Raw genomic sequence first — 18,892 nt, 5'->3', positions numbered from 1 at the left:
ATAGGCTTTTGATTTCTTGTATATAATACTTAAAAATTAATTGTTCTTTAAATATATAGGTTTGAGCAAAACTAGTCACTCCCCATGAGTGACTTTTCAATGGCTATTATTATTATACAATTATAATCAAGATCTGATAAAAATTAGAGTCAACTTTGGGTAAGTGTGTTTCTCATGCTGGATGCCCTACGTTCTAGATTTCACTTGATACTTCAGTAGTGGCATTTTATACACACAATGACAGAAATGGAGCATTTAATGACTTTTCCCTGAGGTCATGGTGGCAGGCAGGATGCAGACATGAATCCTGTAGGTCCAGCTTGGGTAAATTCTTTTGATGATGTAGTTGACAACAGTAATACTGGGACTACATATTTCAGATCATGTAAATTAATGTGAATCCTTCACCGTTTAATTTTTTTTGTAGTCCTAAACCTAAAACTAGAGTCCTATGTAGACACCAGACATATTCACCTTTTGTCCTTGGCCAAAGGTCACAAAAGCTCATGGTTTCAGTTTTTTCTCAGACTATATGAACTTGGGTTTTAGCTTATCCATGACAAGATGGTAAGTTCATCTCATATATTAAAAAGCTTTGTAAATTTCCCTAAAAGGGAACCTTCACATGCTCTCTTATATGACAACACAATATACCCACATTATTATGCAATGAGTTCAGGAGCAAGGCAAGCGGAGAGGCACATTTGATAAATGCCATGCTAATTTTATCCTCGCAGATTTTGGAATCGTGTCACCGTCTCGTCTCTATTATGCAGTGTCTCTAGCTGGTCGGAAGTGAAGAGCTGCAATCTCAAGGAAGGGACACCTTTCCAATTTCCCCAAGTCCATCCATGAGAGCAGCAGGGACTTAAATCCTGAGTTCTGTCTTTCTACACACTTTCTAGGAAGGCCTCTCTCTTGAATCGTGAGCAATATCTAGCGTGACCCTGGGCTGCAAACTTCTGCCCCAGAGCAAAGCAGAAAACCAATTTATGTAAAATTAAAAGCTATTTGCTTGATCCATCACTTGCTCTCTACTTTCAAGTGTAACATATTCAGCTAGAATTACAGCCTACCTCTTTGTCCGGCACTGGTGCATACAATCTATCTATGCACAACCATGGAGAATAAACATTACAGAAAAATAATGACTTGAAGCACCGGCACCCTACCCAAACACAAGGTACATGTGTGTTCACAGATGGAAGCAAATGGCTGTTTACCCTGAAGGCCCTATAAGAAAAATTCAGTCACCTTTACAGTAAAATGCAACTTACTATTCAATATGCAAAAAAATAAAATAAAATATCCTGAGATAAAAACAGGGCTGGCACTACATTCCAACAAAGAGCTTTGAGAGTACTTCAGATTTCCTTGGGAGAGTACAAGCCACTTAAGACCAGTGCAGGTCCCGCAAAGCTGAATTGTACAACCTATAGAACCACAAGGCCAATGCCAGGAAAGGACTACAGGTAGTTCAATCCTTTGCAGAGCGAGTTTATGATATCTTGCACTCTTAGCACAGCCTGAAATCCAATGCTCATTCATTGAACCAAAGAAACAACACAGGTCTTGTCTGGGGGTAAAGGGTTATTGAAGTTAATCAGCCTCACCAATGCTCTTCTGTCCATTTCCTGGAGGTAACCAATAAGGGCTTGCATTCCCTGTCAATGTATCCGAAATGTGACAACACAAGTCAGCCAGAGTTTCCTGTGCAGAGATGCCAACCTGATATTGACAAAAGCTTACCAGTATCTTTCTGAGACTCCTGTGGTCTAGCACTTTGTCAAAACAGGATACTATTTAAATTTTTTTAATTTACTGATTCAAGTTTAAAACAAAAAACCCTGCTTCGCTGTTTTGATAACCAAATCTGTGGGTGGGGAAACTTTGACCTTTAGTTTTTTCTTTCTTTATGGAACCTTATATGGGTCTATGAAGATACTATATTTAGCAGGCCAGTTTTGAGAATGAAGGTATCTAAGCAAGATGACTATCACTTTCTATGAATTACTGTACATGTGAAATCATGGCCTTGTTATATTATGCAAAAGTGACTTGTGTGAAACAAACAAAAATACCTGTTTGCATATAGAAGTTTTGTAAAATCTTTGTGGGGAGAAAAAGGGGAAATACATAGTAGATCAGCCACAGCATAATATGTCTCTCATGTGACTCTGGTTGAACATGCAAAGTAATCTTTTTTAGAGAAAAATGTTAAGCCAGGAAAAAAAGACTGGTCAAAAAAAAAAAAAAAAAAGCAAAGCAAGCTGGACACCAGTGACTCATGCCTGCAATTCTAGTTACTCAAGAGGCTGAGATCTGAGGATCTCAGTTCTAAGCCAGCTCGGGCAGGAAAGTCCGTGAGACTCTCACCTCATCAATCACCAAAAAGTTGAAATTGTAGCAGTGGCACACGTGCTAACTTTGAGCAAAAAAGTTCAGGGACAGTGCCCAGGCCCTGAGTTCAAGCCCCAGAACCAGCATAAAAAAACTAAGCAAAGAATCCATGAAGATCAAGGGGCCAAAAAACAAGACATGAGATATGGACAAGAAAACTAAGCAAGCTCCATTATGCCTAGGGACTTTCAGCCTGTTTTTCTTTTCATCTGAAGTATTTTTCTTGACATACGTCAAGGAGTCAATCCCTTGCTCTATCAAGATGCCCACTCAAAGGGCATTTCCTCAGAGGTCAGCCAAGGTCATATCAGAGTTGCATGCCATTGGCACTCTACCGTAATCAGTGTTTGTTTTCTTAAAGCTTTTGTTATCCTATAACATACAATGATTTAGCTTTTTGCTTGCCAGCGTAATATTTCATAAGAATGCAATCTCTGTGAATTTAGGGATGCCTCTGTTTTAGCTGTTGTTTACCCCAAATACTTGGCAGATTACTAAGACCAACAGGAGCTCCAAATAATTCCTCAGGTGCTGATGGGTAATCCCAGTAAAGGTTCATTCAAGTTCTTCAAAGGAACTAATCATTCTTCCTGCACTGTCACCTGTCTGCCTAACTTCTTGATTGTAAGAAGACCTTAACAGAATTGTTTCAATAATGTAGAAGATGTTGGAGACATTAGGAAGGCAATTAGGCATAAATATTTGATTCCTTATTTTGGGTAAAGATCACTTGGAGACTATTTTCTAAGGTGTCACAACCTTGGCACTATGCCACTTCCTACTGTCCTGGGAGAACACTGGAGGACAATGGGCAATGTAATAAAGCAATCCAAGACACCGAACATCTTCCACAATGCATGTCTTCTTTTGTCACTCTCCCTTTCTTCTTTGTAAGAGGCAGAGCTTTTAGTGAAGCACATAATACTGTGGCCCATGACCATGAACTGAGTTACAGCAGTGCTCAGGCCACAGGTTTGTCCATGACCATTTTTTTTTATCCAACAGAGGTGAGGGAAGTGACAGTACAAGCTACTACACTGGCTTGCTCATATGGTGCTTCTAAATAAGGATAATGAGGGGGCTGGTATTGGTGTGCCAGCCCCCAAAGATTCCCACCATCTGGTATTCATGCTCCATCTAGTCTCCCCCAAAGGCATTGTGTTAAGTTGGTCAGTGTGACCAATAAATGTGACAGAAGTACTGGCATGTAATTTCCATGGATAGGCCACTGTAATGGTTTGGATAAATGTACCCCAAAGGCCTATCTATGTGTTAAGGGCTTGCTCCTTATGCTGACATTAGTGGCTGATGATGGAAATCTATACACAATAGGCTCTAGGAGGAGGTTCTAGACATTGGAGCCATGTGAGACTCAAGTCCTCCATCTCTAATCACATCCAGCTTTGCATGAGAGAATAAAAGCCAGAAGCAGCTTCAGATCAGTCCTCAAAGCAGCCAATACCACATTTCAGACCTATAAGAAATGTGTGAGATAATATCCATTAACAACAGCTTAAACTCTAGGGCTAGAACTAAGAAGAGTATCACAACTCAAGAGTGAAGGTGAAAACGCATCACCTGACCTAATCACCCTTCCTCTAAGACCACCTGCCCTGTTTATTCTTGACACGTGGAAATGGAACCGGGCACAGTTTTGAAAGTGGAGTTCTAATTCTCACAAGAGCAGCTGGTTAAAGGTAATGAATCTATGTCAGAGGGAGAAGTTACAGGGAGACAAGAATTCCCAAATGCTTCAGCTATAGTTGGTCAGTTAAAAAAAAAAATCCTGAAGCCCTGAGACTGGATCTATTGAGAAGAAAGGGATCAGGAGTGGACAAAGAGATGATGGAGATGATTGGTGGCCTAGAAAAGGACTGTGTTTCTTAGGGCTGGATTATTGGTGCTAGGTAGGCAGTTTGAGCTTTTTCTTTCAAAGCTGGAAGTTGAGAATTTAATTGGAAATCTCAGTGGGCTTTTAAAAAAAAAAACCTTTATAACTAGCCCTCAAAACAGTTAAACATTGTGTATATAGGTAAAACAGTGTCAAGCCTGTAGGGCATCTATTAGTAATCCCTAATGGAGCCCCAATTTCTCAGCTTGAATCTTCCTCAGTCTTGCTCCCATTATAAAATAAATCTCAAAATTCCTGTTTTCAAAGGATTTCATTACTTAAGCTTCCCTCACATTCTCTCTCTCTCTCTCTCTCTCTCTCTCTCTCTCTCTCTCTCTCTCTCTCTGGGGGAGGAATTTATTTTTCTTTCTACAAAACAACACCATCCTGTTGGTATCAAAGTTGTCACAATGGCTGTTAGAAAACATTTGCCCCTTTTCTCATAAATGCGGTAAATAGTGTGATAATAGAGAAGCGAAAGAACAGACATCCTGCAGGTGTGAAGAGAATCTCCCTGAGGGGAAAAAGTAACAGGGCGGTGAAGAGTGACAAATTACTCAGTCCCCAAGAGAAGCCAGTCAAGAATGAGCAGATGGACTGATGGAAAGACAACTTTAATTTCTGGGCTTCCCTTCCCTAAAGAGCAAGGAAGAAGGGTTTACAGAAAAACAAGACTCAGTCCCAGTCCTCCTAGCCCTATCCAGAGTCAAACAGAAAAAGAATTATACAACATCCTCCTTGGAGTGGTGAAGGGACTTCAGAACAGGACAGAGTGCCACCCTTCCTATACCCTCAGAGAAAGGAGGCCCTAGTGGAGAGGGCCTAGGGATGGAAGTATCCCTTCAAGCACATTTTTCTTTGGCTGTAGAGTCTTCGGTTCATTTGATACATGTGAAAGATCCCTCGACAAGAACAGAATGAGTACCATTCTGAATGCAATTTGCTCTGAAATGCTGGACAATCTCACCATTGGAAAGCCTCATTATTACATACAATTCCACTCTCATACAGGCCAATTGAGGGTCTTGGAAGTTATCTATTCCCTATAATCATCACCACAAGACATCCAGGACAACAGCTACAAGAGCAGGTAATACTTTCAGTACTCTATGTCAGGCAGATTGTGTGTGTGTGTGTGTGTGTGTGTGTACACAACTATATTAAAGTTAACAATCCATAGTAATCCATCTAGCAGAAAGGCATTTCTGTCTCATAGATCCTCAAAAGGAAGCTAACTTGGGCAACATCACACAGCTGGTAAAGAATGGCTTTGGAATTTGGCTAGATCTGAGTCCCGAGGCTTCAAGCTATGCTTTATCATTGTGTCAGCACCATAGGCTGAAGAGCAAGGTCAATCCAAGTTTTTTTCCTGACCAATCAACATACTGAAACAACAAAGTTGGTGTTATGACTATAATGGTTACTATTATTATTAATCTAAATGGAAATATAGTTATATCACTATTAATAAAGACCCATAAACCTCACTTTACAGGAGATATGTGCAGCAAAGCTGTGAGCCACATTTAGAAGAAGAAACAAAACTCAAGGACTTAGCTTTCAGAAATATGATCACGAAACCAGGGGGCACCAGTCTCTTCCCTGAGAAGGTCAGTCTGGGGACCCTCTGGGAACACTAAGCACAGGATCAGTGAAAACTGAAGGTCAGGATGCTTTCTCTCTTTCATTCTCTCTCTCTCTCTCTCTGAGTGAAGAAAGGAGGAGACTAGTCTCTGACTGAAGTAAACTTTAGATGGAAGGAAATTTTCAGAGGAAATGATTTCAGCTTTTTTGGTGAGAAAGGTATTTTTCAAATTCTCTTTTGAAGTTCTCATTTCCATCTTGAGTCTGCATAAATAAAAATAACTGTCAGTTTGCAAAGGGTCTTGTGGTTCACTGTGAAAGAAGGGGGCTGGCTTATTTTCCTTCCAACTTCCAACTCTTTGAAGTTTTCTTATTTGGAGGGAAAATGTGGGCCTTAGGAAAGTACATGGAGGCAATGGAGGGTCCCAGGGAGTCCTTACGTTCAGTCCTATACTTACGGCAATGAAGTAAAGGAATGATACAGGAAAGTACAAGTGGGAAGGAGTTTGACAGTGTGGAGACATAGCTTATGAACAAACTACATCAAAAAAAGATTTCTCTGGGCTCTTGGTAAAGATCAGCATGTATATAGCTCATAAAGGCCCTAGATTTTATCTTTAGCACAGCAAAGCAAGCAACAAACAAACATTTTTTCATATTTCACCAGAAGGACTAACTTGTCATATTGTTATAAAAGTTTGAAGGGTGGCTCAATTGGTTGAGGGCCTGCCTAGCAATGATGAGATCCCAAGTCAATCACCAGTACTCTCTCTGTCTCTGTTTCTCTCTCTCTGTCTCTCTCTCTCTCTCTCTCACACACACACACACCAAGAATAGAACCATGCAACAGAACTCTCTATGATAACAGAAATATTCTATATTATCCAAAAAGGTAGGTATAAGCTACTTGAACTAAAATTAAAAATTACATTCCCATCCTTTCTATGTGCTGGTCAGACACATTTTGAGCTCTTTCCTATGTGTTCTCAGTTCCCTAAGGCTACATCGACTGGGACATTTGTGGCATCATATTATAGTTGTCTTTGCTCAGTGTCATTGCTGACTTAAGGACAACAGAATATTTAAATCTGTACTCTAGTACTAAGGAGGGCCCATAGGGATATAGTAAGTGTATTAGCATGAATGGATAAGGGAATAGACAGATGACTGGAGGTAACACCAATCTTAGAATTGGCTCACATTTCTCAGGTTCTTGCTCTCAGACAGAATCCCTATATGATGCTAATTGTGAGGTTGTGTGTGTGCCTGTGTTTTATAGCACTGAGTGTCAAAACCAGGGCCTCGTACATGACACACAATTGCTCTACTCTGAGCTCCATTTCTAGGGCCTCCTCCTTTTAGAATTAGAGCAAATTTTAATGCCAAATGAATACTAGGTTTTTATGATAATGGCTATATTTATAAACATCAAAATAAGACTTAGACCTTGTTGATGATGGTAAAAATAACAAGGATCAATTCTTTTCTAATTTAAATGCTGTCTTCTTGATCCTCAGTAACATTGTTTGTTCTCAGGTTCTTCCATGCTCTGCTTTACCTTTCCCCAATATTTAGGTTCAATAAAAAATAAATCTGTTTTCTTCTCCCTCCATATTTTCTTCTCCATATAATCAGTAAGTTTCTAGATTATCTAAATTCTTCTTCCAAAAGCTATCATAAAGCTCAAACCCAAATTCTAAAGCTCAAGAATAGCAACAACCATCCTTCCCCCCAGAAAACAAAGATCAAACCAAGATAAAACAAAACAAGCAAGTCTATACTGTATAACAATTTTATCTGTGAATAGAGGAAAAAGACATTCATATAAATTCCACAGTTCACAAAATGTTGTCCTCTGTATTCCTTTCCCTTCCCTCCATCCATGAAAAAAAAATACAACTATTTTCTTGATTTGTTAGTCCTATTGAAAACAAACAAACAAAGTCCTAGGATTTGGCCAAATGTCTATTTGCCAACACCTGTTCTAAGATCTACTCCCTGATCATCAATTTCCTATCGAAGTTTCCATACCATCATCCAGCTAACCAATGAGAAGGTAAACCCTGTACAGTATACAATGAAATATTCATAGGTCCTTTGGCCTACCACAGCCAGGGACCAACTGGAAGCCACATATGGAGTGGTGGCTTCAAAGAGGTAGTGATGGTACAGAGGTGAGCCAGACACCCACCCACCATGGACTTCCCCCATCAGCTGACACGCCAATTCAGCTGGTCTCAAGATCCTTTCAAAAACCAGTTTGGTCCAGCCTGCTATTACTCAAAATCCTGATCTACATAAGAGTTTCTGCAAGGCCGTTAATTACGCCTTTGATCTGCAGTTACATTATCTTCAATTAAGCATTAATATATTGTGCATGAACTGACACTGTGTCATGCAAAACTTGGAGGCTCCTGGAATCCATTTCCAAAGCCAGCATTCTAAATAGAGCTGTGTAGGCAGTGAAATATTTATTTTCAAATTCAACTGTGTACATTTTCAAAATTACTGCTCTCTAAATTTCCTTTGTAATGTCTGACCTGCTGTTCATAAGTCAAAAAAAAAATCTCTTTTGTAGAACTCCAATTGGTAAAATTGTTTGAAAAAAAGAAAGAGAGAGATAGAAAGAAAGAAAGAAAGGAAGAGAGATAGAAAGAAATAAAGAAAGGAAGGAAGGAAGGAAGGAAGGAAGGAAGGAAGGAAGGAAGGAAGGAAGGAAGGAAGGAAGGAAGGAAGGAAAGAAAGAAAACATGGAGACTGGCTGTGAGATGGTGGCTTCCAGGCTTCCAGGGCTGGTATTACCTTAATACATCTTCCCATGGTCCTCACGGACCACGCTGAAGGAGGGTTTTGCCTTCATTAGTTAACACTCCCCAAATTCCAGAACAGCTGTAGGTGGAACAACTGTAGCTTTCACTTTACAAATATATCATTCTCTGATAACATGGGACATTATACAAGTGAAGAGCTAAGAGGCCCAGCTTGTCTTCCTGGTTCCACGTTGCTACTTTTTCTTTCTGTACTTTACAAAATAAGCAGAACAGGTATTTGTTTATAAAACACTGGCAGAAGAAAGATCCTGGATGAACTCAGGGCCTATACTGTAAATAACACTCAAGTTCCTAAATGAAGTACGTCCTCAACTCCTTCAACCAGGTGTGGCATTGAAACACGGGCCAATTTCCACACTTACCTGAAAGGCATCCAGATGACTTTGGTAGAAAACCAGGCCAATGATCTCTAAAGACTTTCCTTTCAAATGTATTCCTTAACTTGGGCTGATGCAGAAATAGTGTAAAAATAGGAATCCACAAAACCATATCCTAGGCATACATCCATTCCAAAGTAGAAATGTATACATGTAAAGAGGAAAAAGATGAGCTACACATTTGAAGCCCCAAGTGAACTCTCCAGTATGACACCAACTTGATTATCCTTTGCTACTCCTCGGCCTTCTAGAAGGACTCCCAGGTTTACAGGATGGTCCTTTTAACTCTCACGAAGGACATTCAGCTTCCTCCCCAATGCTAACACCCCCAACACGTTCACCCAAGAGCAAAAAGCCAGGGCTCCTGACCTGAGATTCCCTGATACCTTCTGCAGACCACAGATGATGCGCACTGCTGACATCTGGTGCGAGTTCATGTCCATTACCCTAGAAGAAGGCCAGGAGAATGAAGTAATGGGGCAAAAAAAACCCAAAACACAAGAAAAAACAGATACTAAAATCTGCAGCAGGAAAGGAGCGTGGCTGTGACGCTGACAAGTCATCTTCAACCACAGGTGTGCGCAAGAAGCACTTCGGAAGCTTTTTACCTAGGACCGACCATGCTGCCAACACATCTCCAGACACTGCTTCAGTAGTAGTCAGGAACCTAGCTATGATTTTAAAAAATAGCTTTCAGTACTGGATCTTGAGGACAGTAATAATGTTATTAATTCTGAATGTGCTCCCAGGGTTACAACACCGCTGACTAGTCATCCGTAGATATGAAACTGAGACTTACGGACTAAGTCGCTTTGCTGAAATCAGACACGGTTGGGTTCAAAATGCAAACAATGGAGGTAAATGACATAAGCACATGACTGGGGCTGTACAGACGGGAGACCTCTGTGTAAAAACAGGGCCACTGTGTCACGGGTTCAGGGAGAGCTAGTCTCATTTTAGACACGGTCGATTGATCCGTACAATTAGTGATATACTTTCTGTCACATGGCAGTAGAAAGCTTCGATGTACTGCCCTCGGGTAATCTGTGAAGATCTGTTGATGGTTGGGTAAGATGTCTTCAAAGGGTGACTTCCTTGAGCTGCAGCCCCAATATACGGTATGTAGTAGGGGCCAATAGTAGCCCTGCCACACAAGACCATTTCCTTGCTTCTCAAAAGACCCTAGTAGCCAAGCTCTAGTGGCTCATGCCTATAATCCTAGCTACTTAGGAGGCTGAGATATGAGGATCAAGGTTCAAAGCCAGCCCAAGCAGGAATGCCCCTAAGACTGTTATCTCCAATTAACCAGCAAAAAGCCAGAAGTAGAGCTGTGGGTCAACTGGTAGAACAACAGCCTTGAACAGAAAAGCTCAGGGACAGTGTGCAGGCCCTGAGTTTAAATATTAGGAATGGTGCACACACACACACACACACACACACACACACACACAGAGAGAGAGAGAGAGAGAGAGAGAGAAAGACCCGTATCTCCTGCAATGTGTGGTCAGATTTTATATCAACAAGATAGAAAGGAGGGAAAGGAACTGCTGGGCTGGGTCCTCTTAGCAAATGAGACCACCCCAGACATACTGTGGGTATATGGCTGGGTGTATGATGGCTAGATTTCAGTCCTTAGGAGCCACTTGTTCATTCAGGTCATCTGAAGCACAGGAGAGAGAATCACAGATCAGATCTGACCAGGCTGCTGTGTTTGTATGGACCTTGAGCTAAGAGTTGTTGGTACATTTAAAAATAACTGGGGAAAATTAAAAAAAAACAAAACAGAAGAATACTCCATGCATGTGAAAATGATATCAAATCCAAACTTCAGGGTCCAGAAACAAATTCTTATTGGAATATAGCCATGTTCATTCATTTATATATATTGTCTATGCCTAGTTTTACATGACAACGAGCAGAGCAGTTACCATGGAGACGGATGGCCCACGAAGCCAAAAATACTTACCATCCGGCTCTTTACCCAGAAAGTTTGCTGACCCCTGGTCAGCCAGGGGGACTCTCAAACCAAAATTCCTTTTGTAGCTATCGGGGAATGTTCTGAGCAAATACAGCAGGTGAGATAGTTTATATATACAAACTTGAAACTGAGACAATGGCAGGGCAAGGTCAGCTTCATTACCTAGCCACCTTGACAGTACCTTTAAATGTCATCAATCAGTGCGCGCCTGGCCTGACTTGCAAGAGCTCATTCTAAATTACAGAACACGGGCCCCTGACACGAACCAGGGACTCAACAGGACTCTGGTGACGTAATATGATAAAGGAGATCTCTCCATAGAACTCTACATGGCACCAAGCTGGAGAACTTCCAAGAAATTTTAATTTCTAGAATGCCACCTCTGGCTATTTAATGTGATTCCACCACGCATTTTTGAAAACTCCGTCTTTTCCGAAAATGCTTGTCACAGGGATTTGTCCTGTGAAATATAAATTTGAGGCTATTTTTTTCTTTTCTTTTACCAGCGAGACAGACTAAATCCAGGATGTAGATTTTCCAATTAGACTCTTTTAAACATCTGTTGGTAGGCTGCATTTAACATTAGTTATTTGAGCAAAGCACAATTTGATTAGACTGTCTGAAACCAAGCCAAAGTCTGCAAAATAATAGCTCAATTAAATTCTGTTTTGCTTTCATTTGTCTTAGATTTCCCTGAGTGTGATACTATTGCAAATGATCAAGTAAACCAATTCCTTTCAAAATGAGAGATTTAGGTATATTTTCTATTCTCCCTCCAAGTATATTTAATAATCGATTCCATCTTTGCTATGCTTCAGTGAACTTAATCTTGACACAAAATACATTTCTGTATTTTGCCTTTAGTCTCCCTTAATTTTCTACACTTATGAATTAAAGTTGTGTGCCATTAATATTGCACCTTAAATGGATTAGCAAATTTACAAAGGCAAGCGGAGGGCGTTAGAATAGCTGAACCTCAGAACAAGAGTTCTCTGATCGTCACTCCATAGCTAGCAAGATTCATTTAATCGACTTGATGAAAGATTTAGGCAGGACTGAAAATAGATTATTTTAATGGTGTTTACAGCTTGAAATGTTCCTGCAAGATTATAGACCTCAGACAAGTCTGCAGTCCCTTCCACTAAAGCATAATCAATTTTCCTTTCTTTTCAGCTTATGTCTCTCCCTCACTCATTCATTAGTTCGCATTCATTCATTCCCCTGATTAAGCACTTACTCAGTAACTCATTCATGAAAGAAATATTCACATGTTATCTGCTCTGTGCTAGGCCTGGTGAAGAATGACGCTGCGTCAGATTCAGAACCAGTTCCTTGTCTGTGAAGGCTACCTAACATTAATTCCTATAAAATTTTAGGAATACATGAAAAGAAGGAAGACCTGGATGGACTTCCCAGAAGACTTGGCACGCATGGAAAATACTACTCCATCACAATGGTGCTGGTAACCTGTTTAGGAGGCTTTCTGTTGCTGTGACACAATGCCCACGAAAATCAATTTATAAAGAGGCAAAATTTATTTTGGCTCCTGGTTTCAGAGGCCTCGGACCACGGCCATGTTCCTGGGTTGCTTTTAGGCCAGTATTGAGTCAGTACAGCACATTGGAAGTGTGTGGAAAGCTGCTCACCTTGTGGCAGCCAGAAGGTCGGGGGAGAGGGGGTGTCGAAGGAGGAAGTGGAAGGGTATGAGTTAAGGGAAAGGGGAGGAGAAAGATACAGGAAGTGTCAGGGTCGCAATACAGCTTTGAGAGCAAACTTGAAAGACCTACTAGGCCACCTTTCTCCGAAAGCTCCCACCATCGCAGGTCAGCTTTCCATACAGTAGCCTTTGGGCGCTATTTTCAGACTCAAACGTAAAGTGGAGTAAGGATAGCAGCTAACATTTATGAAGTATTAATGACCTGCTTTTCTAAGCTACTGACGTACCTTCTTTCAGCAGTATCAGGAGACAGGCACCACAATCACCTCATTTTACAGAGGAGTCAGGAGATGTTTGCTTCAAATCTGTTTACCCACCACTTGGTCACAGGCAGAAGCACAGTTGCCATCCCACTGTCAAACCATGTATTGGAATACTGATCGATACCAAGTGAATTAAAATATAATTTGAAGCCCAATAAGGAACATTTTCCACTCTAAAAGCAGTTTTTATTTGTCTTCCTTTTGGCAGTACTAGAGTTTGAACTCAGGGCCTTGTGCTTTGCTAGGCAGATGCTCTAACTGCTGAAATCATGTCTCCAGACTTTTTTGGCAACGGTTATTTTGAAATAGGGTCTCCCTTTTCACTAGGACCTGTATACCTGCCTACTTCAGGTTGCTTGTCAGAGTTGGGATGATAGATGGGCACTACCACCCCAGTTTCTTTGACTGAGAGAAGAGTCTTGGGAACTTTTCTGACTGGCTGGCCTGGAATTGAAATCCTGCCAATCTCAGCCTTTCAACTAGCTACAACTGAACTAGCCATGGGCACTGGGCTTTCTAGCAGTTTTTATACCATGGTGAGAAGAGCAATTGCTTCTGAGAATTTACTATGCCTCAAATATTGTGCAAATATTTTTTCTTCAGTAGTGGAGGTAACCAGTCAGATTCCCTGGATGACAAATGGAAATACAGCACAGTTAAGTTCCTTTCTGAGATCACACAGGAATAAGGGTTATTTCAAGATTTAAACCTGCTCATCTTATACCATTTTATACACCATGCTATTGGTCACAATACGGCACTACCTCCTCTAATACATTTTGACATGTGAACCTCCAAAGTTCTCAACTTCCTGCTGAGTATTTGTGATGGCCCAATTTTGTTTAAAAAAACAAAAACAAGTATTTGGCGCTGGGAACGTAGTGGTAGAGCGTTTGCCTAGCATGCATGAAGCCCTGGGTTTGATTCCTCAGTACCACATGAACAGAAAAAGCTGGAATGTTATAGCTCAAGTGGTAGAGTGCTAGCCTTGAGCAAAAAAAGAAGCTCAGGGACAGTGCCCAGGCCCTGAGTTCAAGCCCCAGGACTGGCAAAAAAAAAAAGCATGTGGCTCTACAGGACAAATTATGCCTTAGATCTTAATGATCTTAAAGACACATATGCTTTGGTAAGAATGAAATTTGATCTAGGTGCCAGTGGCTAACAACTATATTCCTAGCTTCTCAGGAGACTGAGATCTAAGGATCACAGTTCAAAGCCAGCCTGGGCAGGAAAGTCTGTGAGACTCTTATCTCTAATTAACCAGCAAAAAGGGAAAAGTAGAGATGTGGCTCAAATAGTAGAATGTCAGCATTAAGCGGAACAGTCTAGGCCCTAAGTTCAAGCCCCAGGACCAGTGTGCATGTGCACACATGCACACACACAAACACAATTTGTTCAGTTTCACATAAAGGCATAAAGGTATCCAGAAAACAAGGTGCATGTTTAATTTGGGGCAATATTTCAATAATTATCATAGAGTACTTCAAGGCTTTCAGAAAAAAAAACAAAAACCACAAAACTAATTAGCTGGATGCTGGTGGCTCATGCCTGTAATCCTAGCTACTCTGGAGGCTGAGATCTGAGGATCACGGTTCAAAGCCAGCCCAGGGAAGGAAAGTCCATGAGACTTTTATCTCCAATTAACCACTCAAAAACTGGAAGTGGTACAGTGACTTAAAGTGGTAGAGCACTAGCCTTGAGTTGAAGGGTTCAGGGACAGTGCCCAGGCCCAGAGTTCAAGCCCCGTTACTCCCCCCCCCCCACATAACTAATTACAATTATTTCCACAGTCTGATATGTGACCAGCATAGATCATGTTAGTAAACAGAAGGAAGGATGCTTTGCCACTGCTTCCAACTCTGATGCCGTGTCAGACATGGCTAATCGATCATGATACTCCTGTAGAGCCCATCCCAAGCAACTCCTTTAAGCTGCATCCTTAGGCAGAATCGTTTCCTATCTAGACCAAAGTTGGCAGTGGTAAATGGAACCTCTTTGCTCTGTATAATTCTATCCACTTGGGACTATTAATAATTTTGCTTCTAAAATAAACAACAATCCATTTACACTACCCAGTAATAAACATACTGCTGTCTTATTAAAAACAGTTTCATCAGCTCTGTGCAGTGGCTCTTCCATGGCACAAAGGGAGCATCTAGCCTGTGGCTCCTACAGCGAGGGAGATCAAAGGGAACTACCACAGGCAACAGCAATTGATACCAATGGAAAAGCTGCAGCGATCACATGGCAAAGAATGGAAAAAACACATCCCGTGGCTTTTCGTCTCTTTCTGAGGAAGGTAGACAAAGGCATTCTCTTGGAATGAAACTCAGACACAATTTAATCACCAAGGGTCTTCATTCCCAGCAGCACGCAACAGCTCCAATTCTGAAATCCTAGGACTTTCAAATGTTATCCAATGGATTGCACTTATTCTGGTTCCTTACAATAGGAATTAAGATTCTCTGTACTCTTTCCCCACTTTCCCAACAAGAAGGTTATCTCCTTCTTCTCAGGCTGTCTAGTTTACGGCAGAGCTAGAAAGGCAGTAGAATTTGAATTTGGTCTGGGAAGTAACAGTGGGCCACTGAAAATTTGGAAGAGCAGAGCACCCTGGCATTTACAGAAAGGCTGAGGGGAGTAGGTATGATGTAAGATATGCACACACACATAAAATAACTACAAAAACAGCAGGGATCCAGGTGCCAGTGGCTCACGCCTGTAATCCTAGCTACTCAGGAGGCTGAGATCTGAGGATCAAGGTTCAAAGCCAGCCCAGAAAAGTCCCCATGAGACTATTATCTTTAATTAACCACTGTGGCTGTGGCTCAAGTGGTAGCGTTCTAGCCTTGAGCACAGAGAGGCTCAGGGACAGTGCCCATGCCCTGAGTTCAAACCCGATAACTGACCCAAAAACCCCACAAAAAAACATACAGCTTTTTTTTAGGGGGGGGAGTGGAATGAGGGGAAAATGAAAGGAGGTTACAGGTCTTTGTCAAGATCCAGGCATGTGGTACCTGGAGATAGAACTATCACAGGGGGACAGAGGAAGGAGTGGATAGAAGTGCAAGGAACATGGCAGATCTGATGAACACAGTGAGGATGTGAGCAATTAATAAGTCAACAATGACTCCCAAGCCTCTAACTAATGAGGCCTGAGATAAAAGTAATCTGTCAGATTACAGATACTGAAATGGATGTGCAGGAAGAAAGAGTCAAGGGTATGTGCTAAAGAGCAATAAAAGCAGGCTCATGATCCCAAGTATAGAAGCATGAGGAGCACAGATGCACTATGGGAAAGACTAAAGGAACTGAACTTAGAAGGAAGAATGGATCTGAGCTCCCAGAGTGGCCTGAGGAGTGCACACATAATGGCAGAGAACCCGGGGAATAGTGATTTGAGGAGGGAGTACAATTCTCCTAAAAGGCAAATCTGCCAAAGCAACCTACAGCTAAGGCAGGTCAGACAGGTCAGGTGAGGATGGAGACACAGACACTGAACTGAGTGACCAAAAAATTCTGGGAAACAAGGAGGAGAAAAAGCAGACTGGGGGAGGTTAGGAGAGAAAGTGGTGGGTTGGAGAAAAAAAAAAAAAGAGTTAAATCAGCCAGCAGAATATTCTGGTTCTAAATGCTTGGCAGTCAAAGGAGCTTAGAGGAAAGTGGCTAGGAAGGATCGAGTCATCCAAAGGTTCTGAACTACCCGTTTAAATCCACATTTACCAGGAACACCGATAAATGTTGGGTTCTGTCAGCCTGAATGTTTACCCAAGTAACTCACTGGAATATAACGAGAAAGGACAAGGGCTGGCGCTCTCTGCCCAAGTGTGTCCTGGCAGTTTGAAATTCTCCTACTTAAGTAGTTAAAAGTCTGTGCTTTTGATGGAGGAAGAAAGTTAGGAATAGAAGGCCTTCAGAAGTGACGACTCTCCAGTCTCCGCAATTTCCCCAGCGATAATTTCAAACTCAAACAATTCCAACAGCAAGGCAGCTGAAGTCCACCGAAAGTTCAAAATGGGATATGTTCTCTTTAAAATTTTGAGAGCGACTAAATATGACAACCATCTGATGTATGAAAATTATTCACAACCAAAAACAGACAGTCTGGAAATAGCCAGGATGACTTCATTTAGACAGAATTACCCAAATCTGTTTCTAATATACACAGTACACATAATAAATTTTTACAATATGACAAGGAAAACAAACTTAATAAAAGTTCCCGATCTTTTGTTACACAAGCTTGCTATAGCCATGCTATGTTTATAATAGTTTGCTCATGATATCACAGCTAAGTAACAAAGGCCCAAGCAATACAAAAACAGTTACTAGGCATGACATCAGCTCACAACTACCGTAATTACATCGAAACACAAATTTCCCATACTGTACATTTTTCCAAAGTGCTTCTCAATTTCAACGGCTGCCTTTAGACAATTACTTGCAGAGCAGTCTGTAGCCTAGGCGCACTACCCATCTTTCTTCTCTTTCCCCAGCGTCATTTCCCTTTAGAAAGTGAATATTTCAATTACAAGCACTGTTTTTCATATATGCCCATAAACATATGTCCAAATTAGGAGACTGTGAGGTCTGGTGGTTCGGATGGTGAGGAGCATTTAGGCATCAGCAATTCTGAATCTGTTCCTTTGCCTGGCTCTTGTCTATGGGGCCCAGGCAGTAGCACAATGAGGAACCACAGAGTACAGTAGATTAAGAGCAGATTCTTGAGCCAGACTGTGGGTGTGGGGGCAGGAATCTTCTTTCTGACACTTATCAGCTGTGTGGCCGCCAGCAAGTTAACTTCTCCATGTTACATTTTCCTACTCTGTAAAATGGGAAGGATAATAAAACCTACCAGGTTTAATGTGGAGGCACACACCTATGGTGCCAGATAATGAGGAAGAGAAGACAGGAAAATAACACAATCCAAGCTCAGCCCTGACAACTAAGCAGAAGGTGAGGCATTAATGACTTATGCCTGACATGTTAGCTACTTCAAGAAGCCGAGATCTAAGGATCCCAGTTGGAAGCCAGCCCAGACACAAAAATCTGAGATACTCTTTTTTTCTTTTCTTCTTTTTTTTTTCGGGGGGGGGGGTCAGTTGTAGGGCTTGAACTCAGAGAGCTCAGAGAGCTTTTTTACTCAAGGATAGAACTCTACAACTTTGAGCCACAGCACCATTTCAGAGATATTTTTATCTCTAATGAACCAGCAAAAAACCAGAAATGGAGGTATGACTCAAGTGGTTGAGCACCCAGCAAAACAGTAAGCAAGAGCATAGGCCCTGAGTTTAAGCTCTAGTACTGGCAACACAAGGCAAGTTAGCTGCAAAAATTATTATTATTATTAATAGTAGTAGTAGTAGTCGCAGCTGGACATCAGTGGCTCACGCATGCCTATAATCCTAGCTACTCAGGAGGCTGAGATCTGAGGATTGCAGTTGAAAGCCAGCCCGGGCATGAAAGTCCATGAGACCACTCAGAAAACTGGAAGTGGCGCTGTAGCTCAAGTGGTAGAAAGCTAGCCTTGAGCTTAAGAGCTGAGGGACAGTGCACAGGCCCAGAGTTCAAGCCCGATGACCAACAAAATAATAATAATAGTAATAACAATAATAATAGTAGTAAAATAAAATAATAATAATAGTAATAGTAATAATAATACAATAAATGAACTTGGGGTTTGGCTTAAAAGTGGTAGAACATTTTCCTAGAAAGTCCAAGGCTATGAGTTCAATCCCAAGTAGTTATAGCTAACTAAATAATAATAATAACAGATCTTACAACTTGATGTTGCACAGTATTGGTTCCTTATAGAGTTTAACAAAAGTGTTCAATATTTCATATTGTGACT

The 18,892-nt window shown here is 41.2% G+C and overlaps 1 protein-coding gene across 7 annotated transcripts in view; it reads right to left on the bottom strand.

The window, feature by feature from the left end:
- The window catches only part of Foxp1 (forkhead box P1), a 340,880-nt gene that overhangs the window by 126,379 nt on the left and 195,609 nt on the right, over positions 1 to 18,892 (bottom strand). The window contains exon 1 of one of the 7 annotated variants that reach the window (XM_013010487.1): positions 9,453 to 9,500. The exons of the other annotated variants lie outside the window; for them this stretch is intronic. The gene's annotated coding sequence lies outside the window, so the exon portion shown is untranslated. Of the gene's footprint in view, positions 1 to 9,452; positions 9,501 to 18,892 lie in introns of those variants that run through there. 7 annotated transcript variants of the gene reach the window in all.

The sequence above is a fragment of the Dipodomys ordii genome, unplaced genomic scaffold (assembly GCF_000151885.1).
Source record: "Dipodomys ordii isolate 6190 unplaced genomic scaffold, Dord_2.0 Scaffold12, whole genome shotgun sequence".
In the NCBI taxonomy this organism is placed as follows: domain Eukaryota; kingdom Metazoa; phylum Chordata; class Mammalia; order Rodentia; family Heteromyidae; genus Dipodomys; species Dipodomys ordii.
This window is presented reverse-complemented; position numbering and strand designations above follow the sequence as displayed.